This window comes from Apodemus sylvaticus, chromosome 1 (genome assembly GCF_947179515.1).
Source record: "Apodemus sylvaticus chromosome 1, mApoSyl1.1, whole genome shotgun sequence".
Classification (NCBI taxonomy): domain Eukaryota; kingdom Metazoa; phylum Chordata; class Mammalia; order Rodentia; family Muridae; genus Apodemus; species Apodemus sylvaticus.
The window spans coordinates 34,524,304-34,548,093 of record NC_067472.1 but is presented as its reverse complement, the minus strand read 5'-3'; the positions used below and the strand labels follow the sequence as shown (position 1 = coordinate 34,548,093).

At 41.4% G+C, this 23,790-nt stretch overlaps 1 pseudogene; it reads right to left on the bottom strand.

Annotated features, from left to right (window-relative positions):
- Positions 1 to 22,319: 22,319 nt before the first annotated feature.
- LOC127676550 (uncharacterized) lies at positions 22,320 to 22,454 on the bottom strand (annotated as a pseudogene).
- Between the last annotated feature and the right edge of the window lie 1,336 nt (positions 22,455 to 23,790).

Here is a 23,790-nt window from a genome sequence, read left to right as displayed (position 1 = left end):
TTTGCATGTGGTAAAATGTCAATGAAGGTTATTGTTTACGAAATAAGGGGATGGTCGGGATTTGCCAAATTGACTGTTGAGAAGAAAGGAAGCAAGAAACCATCAAGGATATTGTATACGTTGCAATGAAAGCTCCATGTAGTAGTATCTGTCTTGCCTAATAGGGCTAAGGAATATGGTGGGGAACACAGTAGAAGGTTTGCCAACTGCTAATAATTAATTTTCCTAGTTAATCTATTCCTATATCTTACCAGGAAGAGGAATGATTATTATGATTAATTTGTAGCTAAACTTATAGGATATATTTTTTCTAAGTCTCTGGAGAAAGGGGTGAAAGAATGAGAATACATTGATAAGATTTTTGTCAGTTTGACACAAGCTAGAGCTGTCTGGAAGAACCTCAGTTGAAAAAATGGCTCCATCAGATGGATGGTAGGCAAGTCTGTAGAGCATTGTCTTGATTAATAATTGATGTGGGAGAGACAAGCTTGGCTGTGGAGGTGGCAGTGGCATCCTTGGGCAAGAGGTCTTGAGGGGTGGTGTAGGAAAGCAGATTGAGCAGGCCATGAGGAACAGGCCAGTACGCAGGGTTCCTTCTTATCTTCTGCTCCAGTTCCTGCTTCTAGGTCCCAGCCTTCAGTTCCTGCCTTGTTTTCCCTGATGAAGGGCTATAACCTACAAATCAAATAAACCCTTCCCTCCCTCCAGTTGCTTTTGGTTCTGAGCTTCATTACAGCAACAGGGAGACACAAATCTATAGTTTGCATCCAAGTCTAGAGGTGAACCAAGTTTCTGTCTCAATGATGAATTTACAGAGAAAGGACAGTGATAAGGATGATGAGCTACCAGTATACGCTGGTGACTTACAGAAGTGTGAACACAGACTCCATCCAAACTGAGGTCTAAGTGAATTAAGAGCTTTGAGGTGGGGATTGATTTGGAATAAGGTTAAGAAGGCCATGAGAACTGTATCACTAGCCACTGGAAAAACAAACAAACAAACAAAAACTAAAAAGAAGGCACAGTAAAAGTCTAGATGTCTTATTCTGCTGTGCAGTTCTGGCCATGGTGTGAGGATGGTCACACCAGAGGTATTTGCCTAAACAAGGCTGTGTCACACTCATAGGATATGAGAGGAATCCTGAAACCTGGAGTAAATACCAGGGGTGAGAAAAATGGCTGACAAAAACCAAAATGAAACTAAAAATTTTTGCAATAATAGTAACATAGAGGACTAAGCCAGAAACCAAGAGAAACATTACAGAATGAATGGAGGCAGCCATTTAGATACTTTGTATAGTTGGGGCTTATTTCTAGAGGTTACCTAGAAATAACGCGGGATTGTGAGTTGTGTGGAAGACACAGAGAATTCCTACCACAACAGCAGAGAGGGAAGTGCTCTCCTGAGTTTAACAATGTTGCTGCCTGTGAGTAATTCTAAGGGCCTGGCTATTTCCATTCCCACAACTCTGTGTTTAATTTGATGTCTGTATCATGCCTTTTGAATTCTCCTTAAACTTAGCATAACTGGACAACACAGTTGAGTTTGTTTTCAGGAAGTCTGCAGGGAAGAATTGGAGCTGACTAACTTTTCTCAGAAATGCTTCTTGTTTAGAGATGGCTTGGTGATTTTTTTCCCTTTAACTTTCTTTAACATAGCAATATTTCTTGGCTCTAAGAGGATTGATTTCTGTTCTTCTGTGTGCAGGCAAATAAGATCCAGTATCACTGTGGCAGCTTTCCTTTTGTTCTTTGAAATACTGTCAGATAATTTACTAATAAATACTGTCAGTTGCTTTAAAAATGCTACCACCAGGGAGTAACCAGGAGTAAATATTGAGATTCTCAGAGCATAGATGGAAACAATATCTTCTCAGGTTAAAGTAACTTACACATCTAATTTTTCCCAATGAAGAAGCTATTAATAAGCAAGGGACAGATTGAGTAACCCACAATTTCTGTATTTACCAAGCAAAAGCATTCAAAAGAATATCTCTATAACCACATTGCACTTATGGGTATATAAATCATGTATATAACACAAAACATCCTTGAGCATCTGGGCCTCCAGGACTGAGAAACTATGGGATTCTCAGCTTCTTGGGTCTGATTGAGTTGTTACTACTATTTTTAAAGCTGACTTAAGTCCTTATATACATTCATCCCATTGATTTTTTTCCTCCGGACAACCCTGACTAATAAAATATATTTGGGCCATTAACATTACAGGAGAATCAGACAAACTGGATTTCTACTAAGGAGAGATGGAGAACACAAACTGTTTTACTCTTGAATGACCATGGCAGAACCAGATGGCAACCTTAAATGCATGAAGAGAAAACAGTGAGGTTCAAAAGACAGAAGGTAAACTATGCTGATTGACAGTTGAGACCGCTCAGAGCACCATACATAGATGGTATGCTCACCTCCAGAGCTACATTCTCATGAACCTAAGATGAGAAAGGTCCTGTGAGACCAGGAGCGCCACCCACTGTTCAAGAGAGCACAAGAGAGTCAAAGGTATTTGTACTTGGGCCTTGCCTGAGCTCAGTGTGTGACTCAAACAAACACAACTCCATCTGCACCTCAGATGTGGAGTAAAAACCATCAGCCCTGAGGAGAGCAGAGGAAGGAATTCCTTTGATGGGAAGGATGTCAATACCTGGGGAAAGGGCCAGGAAACATCCAAGGCAGGTTACCTGCTACTACAGTGATGTTAAACAAAACTATGTGCCACTGGGGGAGGAATAGGAAGCCTTCGTGGTGGCTAAAGTGAAAGACTGCTGGTGCTGGGAGAACTCTCATATGCAGAGGATCACTCATTAACAAAATCTATCAGTTAGACTGTGGTGGAGGAAGATAGAGTTGTCATCGGTGAGATATGGACTGAGCAGAAAGAAAAATTGCCTGGCCCTGGTAGAAAAGAGTACTCCCTGAGTCCTGTCCCTGGAGCCCAGACCTACAAAGTCTTAGACTGAAGCAAGGATACTAAAAGTCCACCCCTCCTCATCACACTCTATACCATTGCAAAGAGCACTAAGCAACAGTCTGTAGTGGGAAATATTAAAAAAAGTAGAACAGACACGTTCCGTTCCCACACTTGCCCTGCTACTCTCTGGCCAGGCTGCCTGGCCCACCATGCACTGTCAGGCAATGGCAGGCCTGTTTTTATCCCATGGAGATTCACTGTCCTGGAGCTCTGAAATGTTTCCATCCAGCTCTCTAGGTTCCCACTGGTGGGTCATTACCACACCAACCCTGTGCTTCAAATCCCCCACGGCCTTTGTGGTGTACATCTGGCAAAACTAGGCTTTGCCTCCTTACTTTTCTCTCTTGAACCCTGACAAGCTGCTGCATGAAGGAAACCACAACACAGACTTAGTTCAGAAACAATGGTAACTGAATCTCTGGGCACAACAACTAAAACCTAATCTTGCAGGCCCTATTAAAATCTGATTCCTCTGGTGGCAAATCCTTACAGATCTGCAATGATACTAGGAAACTATCAGTTACATCTTACCCCTCTGCTGTCCCAGTTCCAAAAGGATGCAACTCTCCTGCTTCCCCTCTTCTTCATCCAACCCTGAAGTCCCACCTACTCCCCCAGTGATTGACTCCTTTGCTCTTTAGGGGATTGGTTCATAAGAACAGTACCAGGTCCATCCATAACAACAACCATTCAAAGAGATGTCCTCTGTAGCACAGGCATAAGAAAGCAAGAAGATAAGATAAAATGACCTATTTGAGGGCCACAAAGACATTTTATTTGGTAAAGTACATTCAGTACAAGCATGAGCTCTTGAGTTCAGAGAGCCAGAACCCATATAAAAGGCTTGATGGTATGTGACTATAATCTCAGCACTGGGTAGGCAGAGAAAAGAGGACCCCAGGGCTTGCTGACCAACCAATCTAGCCATTCGGTGGGTTCCAGGAACTGTGAGAGACTCTGTCTTAAAAAACTAAAATAAAAAAACCCAGGATAGCTAAAACTATTCTCAGCAACAAAAGAAATTCTGGGGGAATCAGTATCCCTGACCTCAAGCAATACTACAGAGCAATAGTGTTAAAAACTGCATGGTATTGGTACAGTGACAGGCAGGCAGATCAATGGAACAGGATTGAAGATCCAGAAATGAACCCACACACCTATGGCCACTTGATCCTCGACAAAGAGGCTGAAAACATCCAATGGAAAAAAGATAGCCTTTTCAACAAATGGTGCTGGTTCAACTGGAGGTCAGCATGCAGAAGAATGTGAATTGATCCATCCTTGTCTCCTTGTACTAAGCTCAAATCCAAATGGATCAAGGACCTCCACATAAAGCCAGATACTCTGAAGCTAATAGAAAAGAAACTGGGGAAGACCCTTGAGGACATCGGTACAGGGAGAAAGTTTCTGAACAGAACACCAATAGCATATGCTCTAAGATCAAGAATTGACAAATGGGACCTCATAAAATTACAAAGTTTCTGTAAGGCAAAGGACACCATCAAAAGGACAAATCGGCAACCAACAAATTGGGAAAAGATCTTCACCAATCCTACATCAGATAGAGGGCTAATATCCAATATATATAAAGAACTCAAGAAGTTAGACTCCAGAAAACCAAACAACCCTATTAAAAAATGGGGTACAGAGTTAAACAAAGAATTCTCACCTGAAGAATTTTGGATAGTGGAGAAACATCTTAAAAAATGCTCAACTTCATTAGTCATTAGGGAAATGCAAATCAAAACAACCCTGAGATTTCACCTTACACCAGTCAGAATGGCTAAGATTAAAAATTCAGGAGAGAGCAGGTGTTGGCGAGGATGTGGAGAAAGAGGAACACTCCTCCACTGCTGGTGGGGTTGCAAATTGGTACAACCACTCTGGAAATCAGTCTGGCGGTTCCTCTGAAAACTGGGCACCTCACATCCAGAAGATCCTGCTATACCACTCCTGGGTATATACCCAAAAGATTCCCCAGCATGTAATAAGGATACATGTTCCCCTAGCAACCCTATTTATAATTGCCAGAAGTTGGAAAGAACCCAGGTATCCCTCAACAGAAGAGTGGATGCAAAAAATGTGGTATATCTACACAATGGAGTACTATTCAGCCATTAGAAACAATGAATTCATGAAATTTTTAGGCAAATGGATGGAGCTGGAGAACATCATACTAAGTGAGGTAACCCAGACTCAAAAGATTAATCATGGTATGCACTCACTAATAAGAGGATATTAACCTAGAAAACTGGAATACCCAAAACATAATCCACACATCAAGTGAGGTACAAGAAGAACGGAGGAGTGGCCCCTTGTTCTGGAAAGACTCAGTGAAGCAGTATAGAACAAAATCAGAATAGGGAAGTGGGAAGGGTTGGGTGGGAAAACAGGGGGAGGGAAGGGGACTGATGGGACTTTCGGGGAGTGGGGGTCCAGAAAAGGGGAAATCATTTGAAATGTAAATAAATATATCGATAAATTAAAAAAATAAAATAAAAATGGAAAAGCAATTGTGAAAGAAAAAGATCTAGCTTCCATATGCAGTCTACACACAGATACACACACACTAACATGTGCAGATATAGACAACTTATATCAAGGCAAAAAGCATCAGCAACCACCGACCAGACATGGGAACTATAGACACACCCTGATGGGTTGCCATGACAGAAACATTACGGCTTCCATTGAAAAGAGTAGAAATCAAACCCAAGCTATTGTGAAGTGCCACATGGGAGATGAACAAACAGAGGCCTGGAAAGAGTCGCCAAGTGTGGGCATTAAATTCAGATACATATTTAAAAACCACAGGGAGGGGGAGAAAAGGCAACAGAGCATCCAAGAGCAGAGAGACTGCATTAAATCTCTTAACCCATGCACAGAGTTCAAAGAAGAAAGCAAGGAGGCAAAGTCCCAAAGAAATATTTGAAAAGACTATAATTTTCTCGCTGATCCAATAAGTTCAAAAGATTCCTGGGAAAATTAAACATAAATTAACACATGAAAATCAAACTGACAAAAAACAAACAAAACAAACAAAAAACAAAAACAACTGTGAGGCTGGAGAGGCGACTCAGCGGTTAAGAGCATTTTCTGCTCTAGAAGAGGACCTGAGTTTCCAGCACCCAAGTCAGGAAGAGCACAAGTGCCTGTAACTCTTGCTGAGGCCTTCTCTGACCTCCGTAAACACACATGTAGCATATATTCACACACACACACACACACACACACACACACAAATACCATCTTTTAAATTAAAGATAACACTGGTGGTGAAGAGGGACTAGAAGGTGACTCAGAGAACAGAATACAGCAGATTCCTCACCTTGAACTCTGAGTCCAAAGGATGCTTTAGCCTCTTACACAAAACACATGACAAATGTGTCCCAACGTACTTAACATGTTCATAGGACCAAAAGAAAAAACATTTTAAAAATAAAAGAGTATGACAGCACATTTTTCCTGACTGACAGAGACAGCCATTGCCAGGATGCCTGCATTGCTGAAGTTCTTCAGGCAGAGAGGAAATAGCACTTGCAAATTTTGATTGACGCAAGGTAGAACCCTAGAATTCTTTTTTAATTATGAAGGACATCTTGAATAAGAATACTTAAGATGTCTTTTTAAAAGATAACAGTTTTCAAGGCTAGTCTTTGGAAAAAGCTGAGTGAAGGACAATTTAAGAAACAAAAGGTTGAGCTCGACCCTAGACTGTGTGTGTTCCCGTTAATATCATGATTTGTGTTTCTGTTTAGAGACAGGCCACTGTGGGACTGGAGAATGGCTCAGTGGTTAAGAGCATCTGCTGTTCTGGGAAAGAAGTAAAGTTTGGTTCCCAGAACCCAGGTCAGGTGGCTTACAACCACCTGTCACTCCAGTTCTAAAAGACTTCATGCCTCTGACTCCCATGGGCACCCCCACACCTATGACATCCATTCAACAGAATGACACATATACACATATGTAAAATAATCTTAGAGAGATAATTCTAAGCCCTATGCCCAGCAAGGTGCTGGGGTTACAGAGATTGGAGAATGTTCCTGCTTAGAAGCTGGAAAGAACCCAGATGCCCCTCAACCGAGGAATGGATACAGAAAATGTGGTATATTTACACAATGGAATACTACTCAGCTATTAAAAGCAATGAATTCATGAAATTCTTCGGCAAATGGATGGAACTAGAAAATATCCTGAGTGAGGTAACCCAATCACAAAAGAACACACATGGTGTGCACTCACTGATAAATGGATATTAGTCCAGTAGCTTGGAATACCAAAGACACAATTCACAGTCCAAATGAAGCTCAAGCAGAGGATGGCCTTGTTGGTCATCAAAGGGAGGAGAGGCCCTTGATCCTGAGAAGGCTGGATGCCCCAGTATAGGGGAATGCCAGGGCAGGGAAGAAGGAGTGGGTAGGTTGGTGAGTAGGTGGACAGGGGGATGGGACAGGGTGTTTTTGGAGGGGAAACGAGGAAACAGGATAACATTTGAAATGTAAATTAAGAAAAAAACTAATTAAAACAAGATTAAATAAAAGAAGAGAACATTTCCAATGTAGTAAATTAAACATGTAACATGCTAAAAAAATGAAATCGGTTTATCATTTACCAAATAAAAGTGAGGCTGAATAAATAAACCAGTAGGCCCTGTGACTGCTCTGGCTGACTGCCTTGAGAGTCTTCAGGCCGACACTCAGCACAGGTCAGGCACAGCCATGTCCCAGATGGAAGGAATGGGTACAGAGTCCAAGATTCCCAAAACATCTGGAGCCCACAGCTCAGATTTCCAGAAAGCAGAGAGCTACAAAGAGTGGAGAGGAAGCCATAGAGCCTCATTATCCCCGCCTCCACACTCTTGAGTACTTATTTGTAGGATAGACATTTCTGTATACATTGTAGCAAAATGTTGTAGGCTATGATAAATACCACGCAAAAGTCTTTGAGGAAATTAGAGATCAGACACAGCTGAGAGCTGAGAATGGGTTCTATTATCCCAGACCACATGCAGAAAGTCACAATTCATTGAGCAGCTAGGAGAGTAATCAGCACTCTACCCAGCTAAACAGTCACTGTTCTCTGGCAGCTTCTGTTCCCACCACCCCTGTGTTTGGTAGCAGCAAGCAGAGGCAGTGGGTGGGTGAAAGCAGCCGCGAGCAGCTCCCTCTAGTGTTACAGTCCTGGTGCAGGTTACTGGTGTCAGGATCCCCAGCCCTCACTACATGAGTTAAACTAATGTTTCTCAGACTGTGGGTTGCAGGCCCCTTTATCAGATATCTACACTACAATTTATAACAATAGCAAAATTACACTTATGAAGTAGCCACGAAAATAATTTTATGGTTGGGGGGATGACTACAATATGAGGAACTCTATTAAAAGGTCACACAGCCTTAGGAAGATTGAGAACCACTGGGCTCAGTTCTAGAGGTATTCCTGGGTCTTGGTTGTAGCTAACATTGCAAGTTGGTCTTGCTTACTATTGGGATTCTGTGACAGCTAGCTGTGTTACAGATTTTGTGTAGGTCTGCAGTTTCAAGATTCCTTACCTATTAAAGTCACCCAGTGTTACAGCTCTTAGCCAGGTGTCTCAGACTCTTGGCCTCAAGGACTTGACACTTCTGTAAAACTTATCCAGAAACCAGGGCCTGCAGTTTCTTGTTCTGTCTTCTTGGAGCTTTAATTCTTTGATTTTAGCTCTCTGCCCTCTCCTGCTATCTCTCTACATCCACCCCCTCCTGCTGCCCACATTCCTTCCCAGGCTGTATAAATCAGTCATTGTGGCCACACAGATGCCTCTACCACCACCCAACTCTCTGCTGTTCTGTTATAACAGCACAGCCTGCACTGCTAATCTAAGAATGTACCACTCAAGACAAATCTTTTGTTGGGTCTGTTGCAACAGAAGAGGCATCCCAGGAGGGTTTGCCAGCTCAGTAAGAATAGCCTACTTACCAACATACCAACTCAATAAGAATAGCCTACTTACAAAGCCTGGTAGTGGGTGTTTGGACCAATCCAAACCATGTCGCTTAATACCACTCACAGGCATTTCCCTAAACTTCAAAGACACTGAACATTCTCAAGTATTATTGGCAATTTGTATTTCTTAATTAGAGGAGCTGATATTCGTGTTTGGATTTGTGTGGAAGAATTTTATTCCAGCAACATGGATGCCCTGGCAAGAGATCACATCCAAAGACTTTTTAGGCTTTTCTGATTCAGCTGGAATACAAGCATGCCTTTAATCCCAAGAGACAGAGGCAAGCAGAAATCTGAGTTCAAGGCCAGCCTGATAGAGAACAAGTTTCAGGTAAAGAGAAGCTTAGGTCCAGGTGAGATGGTATATGCCTTTAATACCAGAACTCAGGATACGGAGACATGAAGCTCTCTGAGTTCTGATCAGACAGTTCAGTTGAGTCATGAGTTGAGAGACTGTGCAGTGGAGTGGAGTTCATGGCAGTTCAGTTTGTAGAATTCTGAGGCAGATAGAAAGTGAATTTTACAGAGACAGGGTACAGAGAGAATAAGCTAGATACAGGTGAAGACAGAATAAGCCAGAGAACGAGAAGGAGCCAGAATACTAGAATAATTGCTAGAGTTAGCTTGAGGCCAAGCAGAACAATTCAGCCAGAAGCTGAAAGAAGCCAGTTTGAATCAGTCATCTTGGAGAGGAGTTTGAGCCAGAAAAGCTAAGTTGAACCAGGCAGCCAGAGTTCAGAAAAAGCTAGAAAGGATGAGCTTATTCATCATTAACCCTCTGAGATGACAATCACATTAGGCAAATAAAACTTACTTCTATAGATTTGCAATTGTTTATGTAGTATATATATATTAGTTCCCAATACAGCATAGTTCACGAGGCTATTTCCCATTCTATAGGCTATCTGCACACTCTGGTGATTGAATCTCTTGTGCTGAAGCATTTTAACTTCATGTAATCGCATTTGTTGTCTGGGGGATTGTTTCCGGTTGTGTTGGAGTTCTTCCTTGCCTATGCTTACATCATGAAACATTTTTACAATGTTTTCCTCCAGCAGGTTCAGTGTCTGGTCTTATATTATGATCTTCGAACCATTCTGAATTGAGTAGAGTGTGAGATATGGAACTGATTTCATTCATCTGCATGGGGAGCTCCAGTTTTCCCAGCGACTTTTATTACAAGTTGTCTTCTTCTCCAATGTATTTTGACACCTTTGTTAGAAGTTAGGTGTCTATATCTGGGTCAGTTTACTGCTGGTTACGCTATTCTATTCCATGTGTTTTCATGTTTGCTTTACCTCTAGGGCTCTGTGATGTAATTTGAGGTCAGAAAATTTTCTCTGTGGTATTTCCAGTATTGCTGTATCTGCCAAGGGTTGCTCTGACTATCAAAGGTATTTTGTCCTTGAAAACAAATATAAGTATTCTTTTCTAGTTTTGTACAAAATGTTGTTAGGATTTTAATTGAGATTGTGCTGCAACTCCAGATCACTTTTGGCAACATAGCCAGTTTCACTATTTCAAATCTCCCAATCTATGAGCTTGGGATATCCAACCATCTTCTAGTGTCTTCAATTTCTTTCTTCAGTGGTGAAGAGTTTTAAAGTAGAGATCCTCCTAAATCGACTATTCCTAGGGATTTTGTTTTTGTCTGTTTGTTGTTGTTGTTGTTGTTTTTTAACAACTGCCATAGCCATGTGGGACTTTTCTGACTCACTAAGTCAGCAAATTTCTTATTTATATTATTTCTATGTTGAAAGGTTGGTGTGTTTTGTTGGTTTTTATGTTGATTTTGTACATTGGTAGTTTACTAAAAATGTTTATTAGGTCCAAGATATAACTGACAGAGTCATAATGGTTTCTCAAGATCAGGATTATGTTGTCTACAACAAGGAATAATTTGACTTATTTTGCTGCTGTATCATTTTTGTTCTTCTCTCATTTTACTACCCTCGTTTTAAATACTGTGTTGAGGGGACAGAGTAGTGCTTTGCCTTATTCCAGCTATAACAGGAAGTGCTCTTACTTGGTGTAATATTGGCTTTTGTTTATACAAGCTCCAGTGTGTGTGTGTGTGTGTGTGTGTGTGTATGTGTGTGTTCTTTCTGTTCCTAGTTTTTTCTGTTCCTAATTTATATAAGCTCCAGTGTGTGTGGGTGTGAGTGTGTATGTGTGTGTGTGTATGTGTGTGTGTGTGTTCCTTCTGTTCCTAGTTTTTTCTGTTCCTAGTTTTATCAGACAAGATTATAGATCTTTGACAAAACTCTGTTACACATGGATTGAAATGATCATATATGTATTTCCTATTCTTATGTCTACTTATACATTGTATTACACATATTGAGTTGTATACCCTGAACCATCATTGCATGCTCGGAATAAAACCAACTTGATCAATGGTATATCAACTTCTTAACATCTTCTTTACCTCACTTTGTCTGAGTTTCCCTGAGGAACTTTGCACCTGTGGTCATTGCACCTAGCACAAGGGTTATGCAGAATTCATACAATGACTGATACTGTTCCTTCTTTTCCACCTATGGAAACTCTGAGGAGTGTTGGTGTCTGCTCTTTAAGGGCCCAGTAGAATCCAGCTATGACTATTTCCAGATCTAGGCTTTATAATTTGTGGAAGACTTCTAATTATTCCTTCCATCTCAATGATTGTCAATGTTTTTATTAAACTGCTCACATTCTCTTGATTTAATTTTTGTAGGTCATGTTTATCTAGAAATTTAACAATTTCTTCTGGAGTTGATACTTTTTCTGGCATGTTTTCAGGATTCACTAAAATCTGCAGGTACCTTCGCCTTTCCCTTTTCTAATTTTATTAGCGTGTATATCCTCATGGTTAGTCTGGCATTTTTTCCATCTTACTTGTTCTTTAAAAAAAAATTACTTGATGTGTTCTATGCATTTTCCTTTTTTTAAATTGGCTATTTTATTTATTTACATTTCAAGTGTTATCACCTTTCCCGATTCCATCCCCCCCCAAACCCAGTATCCCATCCCCCCTCCTCCTGCTTCTATGAGGGTGTACCCCACCCACCCACCCACTCCCACCTCCCCACCCTTGCATTCTCCTACCCTGGGTCATCCAGCCTTCACAGGACCATGGGCCTACTCTCCCATTGATGCCCAACAAGGCCATCCTCTGCTACATATATGGCTGGAGCCATGGGTCCCTCCAAGTGTACTCCTTGGTTGGTGGTTTAGACCCTAGAAGCTCTGGTTGGTTGATATTGTTGTTCTTCCTATGGGGTTGCAAATGCCTTCAGCTCCTTCAGTCCTTTCTCTAACTCCTCCACTTGGGACCCCATGATCAGTTCAATGGTTGGCTGTGAGTATCCACCTCATATATGTCAGGCTCTGGCAGAGCCTTTCAGGAAACAGCTATATCAGGCTCATGCCAGAGTAAACTTCTTGGCATCCACACTAGTGTCTCCATTTGGTGACTGTATATGAGATGGGTCCCCAGGTGGGGCAGTCTCTGGATGGCCTTTCCTTCAGTCTCTGCTCCACACTCTGTTTCTGTATTTGCTCCCATGAGTATTTTGTTACCCCTTCTTAACAAGGACCAAAGGGCCCACACTTTGGTCTTCCTTCTTCCTGAGCTTCCTTTGGTCTGTGAATTGTATTTCGGGTATTCCAAGCTTCTGGCCTAAAATCCACTTATCAGTGAGTGCATACCATGTGTGTTCTTTTTGTGAGTGGTTATCTCACTCAGGATAATTTCTAATTTCATCCATTTACCTAAGAATTTCATGTATTCATTGTTTTTAATAGCTGAATAATACTCCATTGTGTAAATGTACCACATTTTCTGAATCCATTCCTCTGTTGAATGACATATGAGTTTTTCTCAGCTTCTGCCTATTATAGTTAAGGCTGCTGTAAACATGATGGAGCATGCGTCCTTTTTATTACTTGAGGACCTAGCTATACCACTCCTGGGCATATATCCAAAAGTGATATAGCTAGGTCCTCAAGTAATACTATGTCCAATTTTCTGAGGAACCACCAAACTGATTTGCAGAGTGGTTATACCAGCTTGAGGTCCCACCAGCAATGGAACAGTGTTCCTCTTTCTCCACATCTACATAGGCTGTCACCTGAATTGTTTATCTTAGCTGTTTGACTGGTGTGAGGTAGGTTGTTTTGATTTGCATTTCCCTGATGACTAAGGATGTTGAACATTTCTTTAGGTGCTTCTCAACCATTCAGATTTCCTCAGTTGAGAATTCTTTGTTTAGTTCTGTACCCCAGTTTTTAATAGGGTTATTTGATTGTCTGGAGTCTAATTTCTTGAGTTCTTTCTATATATTGGATATTAGCCCTATCGATTGGTAAAGATCTTTTCCCAATCTGTTGGTTGCCATTTTGTCCTATTGACAGTATTCTTTGCCTTGCAGAAGCTTTGCAATTTTATGAGGTCCCATTTGTCAATTCTTGATCTTAGAGCATAAGTCATTGGTGTTCTGTTCAGGTTGGAGCATAGATGTTCAGATTGAGAGTTCATCTTGGTCGATTTTTCCTTTGATGAGTATGAAGCATTCTTCCTTATCTTTTTTGATAACGTTGGTTGACAGTTGATTTTATTCAATATTAGAATGGCTACTCCAGCTTGATTCTTGGGACCATTTGCTTGGAAAATTATTTTCCAGCCTTTTACTCTGAGGTAGTGTCTGCCTTTGTCACCTTGGTGCATTTCCTGTATGCAACAAAATGTTGGGTCCTGTTTACATATCCAGTCCATTAGTCTATGTATTTTTATTGGGGAATTGAGTCAATTGATGTTGAGATATTAAGTAAAAGTGATTGTTGCTTCCTGTTATTTTTGTTACTAGAGATGGAATTATGTTTGTATTGCTATTTTCTTTTGGGTTTGTTGGAAGAAGATTACTTTTTTGCTTTTTCTAGTGTGTAGTTTCCCTCCTTGTGTTAGCATTTTCCATCTATTATTCTTTGTAGAGCTGGATTTGTGGAAAGATATTGTGTAAATTTGCTTTTATCATTAAATATCTTGGTTTCTCCAACTATGGTAATTGAGAGTTTTGCTGTGTATAGTAGCCTAGGCTGGCATTTGTGTTCTCTTAGGATTTGTATGACATCTGCCAAAGATCTTCTAGCTTTCATAGTCTCTGGTGAAAAGTCTGGTGTAATTCTGATAGGTCTGCCTTTATATGGTGCTTGACCTTTCCCCCTTACTGCTTTAATATTCTTTCTTTGTTTAGTGCAATTCGTGCTTTGATTATGATGTGACAGGAGAAATTTCTTTTCTGGTCTCATATATTTGGAATTCTGTAGGCTTCTTGTGTGTTCATGGGCATCACTTTCTTTAGGTTAGAGAAGTTTTCTTCTATAATTTTGTTGAAGATATTTACTGGCCCTTTAAGTCGGGAATCTTCACTCTCTTCTATACCTATTATTCTTTGGTCTCCTCATTGTGTCCTGGAATTCCTGGATGTTTTGAATTAGGAACTTTTTGCATTTTGCATTATCTTTGACTGTTGTGTCAATGTTTTCTATGGTATCTTCTGCACCTGAGATTTTCTCTTCTATCTCTTGTATTTTGTTGGTGATGCTTTCATCTACCACTCCTGATCTCTTTCCTAGGTTTTCTATCTCCAGGGTTGTCTCCCTTTGTGACTTCTTTGTTGTTTCTAGTTCCATTTTTAGATCCTGGATGGTTTTGTTTAATTCCTTGATCTGTTGGTTGTGTTTTCTAGTAATTCTTTAAGGAGGTTTTAGTGTTTCCTCTTTAAGGGCTTCTACCTGTTTACCGGTGTTCTCCTGTATTTCTTTAAGAGAGTTATTTACGTCTTTCTTGAAGTCCTCTATCATCATCATGAGAAGTGATTTTTAAATCTGAATCTTGCCTTTCTAGTGTGATGGGGTATCCAGGACCTGCTATGGTGGAAGAACTGGGTTCTGATGATGCCAAGTAACCTTGGTTTCTGATGCTTATATTCTTATGCTTGCCTTTCACCATCTGGTTATTTCCAGTGGTACCTGCACTCACTGTCTCTGACTGGAGCCTGTCCCTCCTGTTATCTTAGTTTTGTCAAAACTCCTCAGAGTCCAGCTGTCTCTGTGATCCTATGATTCTGAGATCCTTGATGTAATAGCTCCTGAGAGTCAAGTTGCCTCTGAGATCCTGAAATCCTGGTGTGACCAAGCTCCTGAGATCCTGTGATCCTATGATCCTATGATCCTGGGTGTGTTAGAACACCTGGGAGTCAAGCTTCCTGGGTGTTGTGGGACTTGGTGTGGAGCTAGCACACAAGATCTGTTCAGGGCACGAGCTCAAACCAGAAGGAACCTATTCCATTAGTAGTGTGAGGAATTCCTGAGTCCCTGGATCCCCGGGGGGTCCCAGTTATTCCTGGTTTGGGGCAGGTGTTGTGGCCTCCTCACTGATGATCCTGGGCATGTTAGAGTACCTGGGAATCCAGCTTCCTCTGGATGGTGTGGGACTGGGTGCAGAGCTAGCACCCAAGGTCTGCTCAGGACCAGAAGCTATTTTATTTTATCAGTCTCTGTCTTTATTTTATTTATTAATACTGCTTTTTAGATTTGGATTGTTCTTGCATCTTGAGATCCATCATTGTGTGATTTGAGGTCTTCCTAATTTTTGATGTATGAGCTCATAAACATAATTTTTCATAAAGAACTACATTGATTATAGTTTAAAGGTTCTGGAAATTTTACATTTTAGTTGTTTTGGAGACTAGAACATATATTTTTATATGAGTCTAGAACATATATTTTTGTATGAGTCTAGACAATTTTAAACTTCTTCCCTGGTTTCTTCAATGATTTAATGATTCGCTGATCATCCAAGTACATCCTCCAGGCTCCATGAACTTATCAAGTTTCCACAACATTTCTTGACCCTTATTTTTTAGTCTTACTACACTATAATCTGATAAGATACAAAGAACTATTTGTGTTTGGTAAGACTTCATTGTGGGCTAGACTGTGGTCTTTTTAGGGAAAGTTCCAGGAATTGCTAAGAGGAGTGTGTAATCTTTATCTGTCAGCAAGAATGTTCTACACAGTATAGCTTAACTCTGAGGTTTCTTCGCTGATTTTCAGTTTGGACAATATATCTAAAGATGAAAATGAGACATTTTTGCATCCGGTGTTTTCCCCTGTTTGGGAATAGATTTTTTTTTCCTACTCTTCTTCAGTAGCTCACAGGTGTCAGTTTCTATTCTCCTACTTTCCTTCAAATCCTCTCTATCCTTTTGTCTCATTTTTTTTTAAATTTCAGGTTTAAATAATTAATTTGCTTGCATCTGTGTGTACATACATACATATGTCACAGGACAACTTGAAGGAGTCCATTCTCTCCTTCTATTATGTGGGCTCTAAAGATCAAACTCAGGTCCTTAGGCTTGGTAGACTGTCCCTCTACTGAGCCAGCCCAGGAGTCCATTGCTTCTTGACTGTTGAGCAGTTCTAACCATTGCTCTTTTCCCAGGGAAGTACTAAGCAAGTACAAGTGAAGGTACATCTTGCTAGCTATTAGAAGGTTAATTGCAAAATAAGGAAGAAAATGTAAGTGCTAGTTAAGTGAATTTAACCGACTACTTAGGTTAAATGTTTCCTAAGCACCTACACGTGCCATGCCTTTTTTAATGTGTGCCTTGCTCTAGACACACAGCTGCTGCCCCTCAGTGCTCTGGTTGTGGGCACTGTTTACAGCTCACCGCAAGCCTGTGTATTTCTAAGAAATGCATATACAGTGGGCACAGAAGGAAATGGCAGCAGGGACCAGGCAGAAGCATGAAGACCCAGGAAACAGACACGGTAAAGAGAAACACAGAGAGGGAAAGCAGGCCACCGCTTCAGTATGCGGCACACAAGCCTGAAGGAGATGCTAAACTTCCCGAGAGAATCACCAAGCTGGATTTTGGTGTGAATTTCTCAAATACTCTATATGAGCTTGACTCATCAAAGCATTCAGTGGGTCAATGAAGACTCACCTCCAAGAGGCAAGGAGCCAGGTGTAGTCAGAATCTACACATGACTTTTAAATTGGTTTTCCATGAACACTCTCGTATACAATCTTTCTTGTTTAATGTTTTTTAATTTTGAGATAAATAGATTTTTGTAAAAATATGAGAAATAATAAAAATAGAACCCATGTGCCTTATACCTAGGATCCTGGAATGATTATGACTAGAAAAAACAAGTGTATAATATTACAACCAGAAAATATTCTTTAAAATTTTATTTTTATATTACTTTCAAAATATAAGTAATTACCATACAGACAGACAGTTGATAGATCTTCTGACTTGCATAGTTGAACGATAGCATATTTAACAATACAAACTTTCTCCTTCCCAGTTTATTTTTTTTTAGCTACATATCAACTAGGTATCAGATTACAAAAGTGTGTGTGTATATTATATGTATATATGCATGCATATATGTATGTGTGTATGTGTGTGTGTGTTGCATATCCACCATGTTTCTTGATAGCTACTTGGTATTCCTTCTTATTAATGTAGTTTTTTTTCCCCCAAGTGTGCCTGTCTCAATGGCACTAACTTTTTTTAGTTACTTACTCTTAAAAATAATTCTGTGAAAAGCATGTTAGTAATGTGTCTTTTTAAAATTTGCAGCTGTGCCTTACAGATAGATCCTTACAAGTAGGTTACTGCCTTCAAGACACCATGTTATACCACCACAACATAGTGGGCTGTTCTCCCTCTTGCCAAGAGTATGCTGCTAACATTTGGATGATTTTCAAATGTGCGTGGTGAGAAATAGTAACTCGGTTTGGTGTAAATTTGAATCGTTCTATTTGCTTAGATTCGAGTCTCTTTTCAAATAGACAGGCACCATTTCCATCTGACTTTCTGCTAATCACTTCTATCCCAGTGTTCTGAGTCACTGGTCTCTTCTCTGCTTCTCCTTACACATAGGAAAGTTAAATCTCGCTGTGTATTATGGAGTGTGAGAATTTTATTCCCCCAAGTTGTCACCTTCCCTCTTATATACTTTACAGTATCTACTTTACCATATGTTTTTTTTTAAATGGTCAAATGAATTCATATTATTCCTTGTTGTGTCTGAAGTTTGAGCCTTTAGGAATGCTTTCCCTAGGTTCGTGGTACTGATACTGGTCTGTTTTTCTTCTAGTATTTGTAGGGATTCATTATTTGTTATGGTTAGAATATGAAATGTGTTTGAACACTTGGTCTTTGGCTGGTGATGTTGTTTGGGAGTCAGGACCTTTACACAATGGGGTCATGCTGGAGGAGATGGGTCCCCTGCTTCTGGCAGACTCACTCTGCAACCTCAGACGACTATTTCGGTCCCTCCCCTACCATGGTTGACTATACTTTCAATCCAGGACCAAAATACATTTCCCCTGACTTAAGTTGCATCTTGTCAGGTATTTGGTCATAGTAAATGACAAAGTAAGTTCACTTTTAATTTAAATTTAACCAGAAGTATATTAATAAACCAATCCAATTGGTATCATTTTTCATGTGTTTACCTATGTATCTCAGTACAATTGACCTGTTCTCAGTTATCTGAGGAACTATCTTTGCTGTGCTAAATTCACACAGAGTTCAAGTGTATTGTGTATTTTCTGGTCTCTCCCATTGGTCTGTTTTCCAAGTTTGACTAAAATGTAGAACACGGGGCTGTCAGAGAAGTCTGGTCTGCACTTGTTAGCCTCTCATCTTCTGCAGTGTTTCCCCAAATCACATGAACTCCATATCACATGATCAGCATACATAAGTTTTCTCTCTCGGGCAGAAGCAGCAAAAGCAGAATTTTATTTCTGAGGTTCTGTATTCTAAGAGACACGTGACCACATTCCAAGACTGTTATCCTAGACGCTCACAGCATGCTGCAATTGTTTTCCTACTTCAAGGATATTTATATCATACATTGGAAGAATATTCTACTGCCCCAGGCATAGGCTGTCGGCATCACTGTGCATTGCTGAGCTGATATTTTCTTTTATGCTGTTAATATCATACATAGTCTGTATTAGTTACTTCTTTGCTGCTGTGATAAAACATCAGGATCAAGGCAACTTACAGAAGCAAGACTTGATTTTAGTGTATGTTTCTGGAGAAGTGGAGTTCACAATGGCAGGGCAGAGGCAGCAGGCAGGGATGGGCTGGAGTGGGATGCTGGAAGATTACATCTTGAACTGACAGTGCAGACTGAAACAGTAAAATGCAAATAGGAAGCCTCACGCTGTCAAAAGAAGCATCCAAGAGCCCAAGACTTTGGGGGACACTTATCATTCAAGCCACAGTCATTTTCTCCTTTATTCATTGTCTGGGTTGTTTTTATTTGCAAAAACATGTTGGTAATCAGTTTTCAGACATTGTACTGGCTGGTTTTGTGTGTCAACTTGACACAGCCTGGAGTTATCACAGAGAAAGCAGTTTCAGTTGGAGAAGTGCTTCCATGAGATCCAACTGTGAGGCATTTTGTCAATTAGTGATCAAGGGGGAGTGCCCCTTGTGGGTGATACCATCTCTGGGCTGTATTTCTTAGGTTCTATAAGAGAGCAGGCTGAGCAAGCCAGGGGAAGCAAGCCAGTTAGGAACATCCCTCCATGGCCTCTGCATCAGCTCCTGCTTTCTGACCTGCTTGAGTTTCAGTCCTGACTTCCTTTAGTGATGAACAGCAATGAAGAACTGTAAGCTGAATAAACCCTTTCCTCCCCAACTTGCTTCTTGGTCATGATGTTTGTGCAGGAATAGAAACCCTGACTAAGACAGACATTGTCTGAAAACTTGCCAGTTAATGAAATTCCATGGATGGTAGCTGCTTCCACTCATTCAGCCATGGGCTTACCTCCGTATTTCAGACGACTATATTTTACCAGTGTTATCAGTTAATCTCAATGGCAAACACACTAAGCATGGTGCTAAAGAGTGATTTTGGTCTCTTTCCTGGCTGTTATGGGTCAACCTATTGTTTGTCCCTGTTTTCTACAGCTTTTGAGCTGTATCAATAAAGAAAATTTCTATTTTATTGCTTCTAGAAGACCTGGTGTTGAGCATTGTCTAATCTCTTTACTACTTCTGTGTGAATGATATAATTTCCCCCTTGTTAGCTCTATCAAATTAACAAATTAAGTTACTTGATTTTCTGATACCCCTGGAATGAAACCTTTTGAACAATTAAAAATGTTCCATTGGAAGCATGGTGGCATGGTGCTTGTCTTAGTCAGGGTTTCTATTCCTGCAAAAACATCATGACCAAGAAGCAAGTTGGGGAGGAAAGGGTTTATTGAGCTTATACTTCCACGGTGCAGTTCATCACTAAAGGAAGTCAGGACTGGAACTCAAGCAGGTCAGGAGGCAGGAGCTGATGCAGAAGCCACAGAGGGATGTTTCTTACTGGCTTGCTCCCACTGGCTTACTCAGCCTGTTCTCTTATAGAACCAAAGAATACCAGCCCAGGGATGGCAACACCCACAAGGGGCCCTCCCCCCTTGACCACTAATTGAGAAAATGCCCCACAATTGGATCTCATGGAGGCACTTCCCCAACTGAAGCTCCTTTCTCTGTGATAACTCCAGCCTGTGTCAAGTTGACACACAAAACCAGCCAGTACAGTGCTAAATATCTTTAATCCCAGCACTGGGGGGGGGGGAGGGGGTGGCAGAGACACAGATTTCTGTGAGTTGAAGGCCTGCCTGGTCGACAGCACGAGTTCTAGGGCAGGCTACCAAAGACATAAGAGCCTGTCTCAACACCAACCAACCAGACAGAAAAACCAACAAGAGATGTTCCACCAGAGTCTGTTTATTAAATGTCTGTAAAGCTTTTTCTATCAGTAGTTATAACTAAGACTTGTCTTCACTTTTTAGAACTCTATATCCTATGGGGAACAGAGAGTAATTTTTATAAAGATATTCTGGTGTTAGTTACTTTTTTGTTTCTGTGATAAAATAGCATGACCAAGAGCAACTTAAAAAGCAAAATTATTTTGGCTCACTGCCTACCACCTGGGGACCAGGTTTTCAAACGCATGTATCTAAGGATCATTTTTTTCATTCAAAACAACACGGTTGTCTTTTGTTCTTCTGGAACAGTTTTAATATTCCTGATATTATGCCGTCATTAGAAGCTTTGATAGAAAGTGAGTGGTGGGCACATGGGACTTCAGTACTCAAGAGGTCGAAGCAGGAGGATTTTAAGCTTGAGGCCGGAAAGGGTACACTGCAAGACCTTGCCTCAAGAAGTGAAACTAGAGTATTGCTATGTTGCTCAGGTGAGGTACAGGGCTCACTCTCCTGAGTGTTGCAGCCTTTGTGGGGTTGGGACAGCTCTTCTTCTCTCATAACCCCAGAGGCCTCTCTCCAGATTGCAGCAGGTGGGGGGAGGGAGGGGGGAAGTGCATCAGCCCCATATCCCTGCCACCTCACAGCACAGGAGTGGAGCCAGCGCTCCCAATCTCTTGCCTCTAGGTGGCTCACCTGGGACCCCAGCAACAGGGTCTGCTCTGCCATGCTGTTCAGGCAAGGCGCCCCCCCCCCCCTTCTCCTGTGTCGCAGCTAGTAAGAGGCAGAACTGGCTCTTCCACTCTCCTAGGGGAAGATTTCCTAACTGCTAGAGGTGGCAAGGGGTTGGGGTGGGAGGTATCACCTCTGTGCCCGTGCCACCCCTTGGCAGGAGAGTGGCAGAGTCAGCTCTCCCGCGTTCACACTCTCAGGGCTGTCTTACCCATACCCCCACCACGAAGGGCAGCTCTACTGTGTGGGTGACGAGCAGGACCCTGTTACGTTGCTGCCAGCTGGGAGGTGGGGCCAGCTCATCTGATACCGCAGCAGGTGAGAGGTAAGGTCAGTTCTGTACAGCCCCTGGACATCCATGAGGTCCCCCATGGCTTCCCCAACCAGAGGCACTCTCATGTTCTCTTGTAAACCACGGACATCAGACACTGACCCAGACCCCCTGCATAGCCATGGATACAGACATGACCAACAGCAGTAGACCAGGCTGGGACCTCACCGTGGTCCAAGATGTCCGAGCTATCCACTCATAACAAGCTACTCCTGTCTATCCTCAAGACTCCAGTTTCTTCTCTTCATAAAGCTCACACTGCCCCACCTCTCTTTCTCTCCCCCGTGACTACTACATACTTGTACATTGTAGTGGCTCCCGCTGCAGGCTAGGCACGCGGTTGGTGGGGCCCGGCGGTGCTGTGCTGTGGCAATAAGTGTGTCTATGGCTCCTGAAATGTAGACCAGGGCTGTGGACCTCTTTCCCCTCCAGTACCACATGGCATGGCTGAACTCAGGTCCTCTGCTGCCTCCTGAACTGTCCCGTGTACATTTGGTTTGATTTGATTTTTATGAGTCCTGGGCAGAAAACAGCTTTGGCTATCAAGCTAGGCACCAAAACTAGGACTGTCATCTGCTCTGTCCCTGCCTGATATAAGAACACCACCACCAACAACAATGGATCCCTGCTCATTGTCAGGGTCACAAAGTAGTTCCATCAACTCTTTACATTCTAATTTAATATTTTTTTCTCCGTGTCAGTCCAGTTTGGTAGATTCATGTTTTCTCTTTTTTTCCCCCACCTGATTTAAATAACAGCTTCTTTTTGTTTTCTCTGAAAATAAGAATTTAGAAATGTATTCATTTTTTTCAGAACTATAATAAGTAGAATATAAAGCTGTTTGGGAAACTGCTGGACTTTAGGAGGCGGGGCCTTCCTGGAGGAAATGGGTCTTGTAGGGTGAGTCTTGGGGATCATAGTCAGTTTCTGGCCATTCCTCTCTGTGAGCGATGTGAGCTACCCAGGCTCCTGTAACCACAGTGGCAACACAATGCCTTTCCTGCCATCTTGGAATGTGCTCCCGAAAACAGAGTCAAAATAAACCCTTCCAGCCGTAAGTTACCAGTGTTGTCTCCAAGGATGACGTTGAAGATCTCATGCTCCCATTTCTGCCTCCCAAATTCTAGGGTTGCAATGCTAGGCCCAGATGCTAAGGTATTTCACTCGTCTGGAGACCAAAGCCAGGGCTTTGCCTGTGCTAGAAAAGCACTCTACCAAGGGAACCTCTAGACCAATGGCCTTATTTTTTATGTTAGATTTTGGATCCACCTGGAGTTCTTCTTATATATGTGTTATAAATATAATTTTATCTTTCCAAATGCACAGCCAGTTGTCCCAGAATCATTTATGTAAAAGTTCATTTTTTTCTCTACTAACTTTAGTTGCATATGTATAATCTGCACTTGGCTTATCTAAATTCTGTTTCTCCACATTTCAGTCCATCCCATTCATGCTCACGTTACAGGTCATTTCAGAGGTCCTATGAAGTGTCCCATAGTACTGTGGGGCCACTTTGGGGACACAACTATTCTTTTTATTGTTTATCTGGACATTTATTTTTCCATATAAACCTTAATATCAGCATAGCTAATTTTAATTCTTCTCACAAAAGCTTGCGGAAAAGGAAAAAAATCATAGCTAGGTCATAAGTTCTAGGGGAGAACTAAATACTATTATTTTGCTAAATTGATGTGGTAATACATTTACCTCCTTAATTCTTATAGATCAGTGGGACTCTCAAAGTGAATCAGAAAAGCTTCCTTTTCCAGTTCACACAGAGACTCACAACTGGTCAACATTAAGGGGAAAAAAGGTTATAGAGTGCCCAGCTCTGAATTATCTCTGTGTTACACCCTCACCCCCACCCCCACCTCAAATGCTCATAGGTCATCTCAGAAGATGGAGTAGAGTGAGCCAGACATCTATAGCAGAACAGTATTGGCTGGATATGACAGAGTCCTCGAATACATGAACTTACAG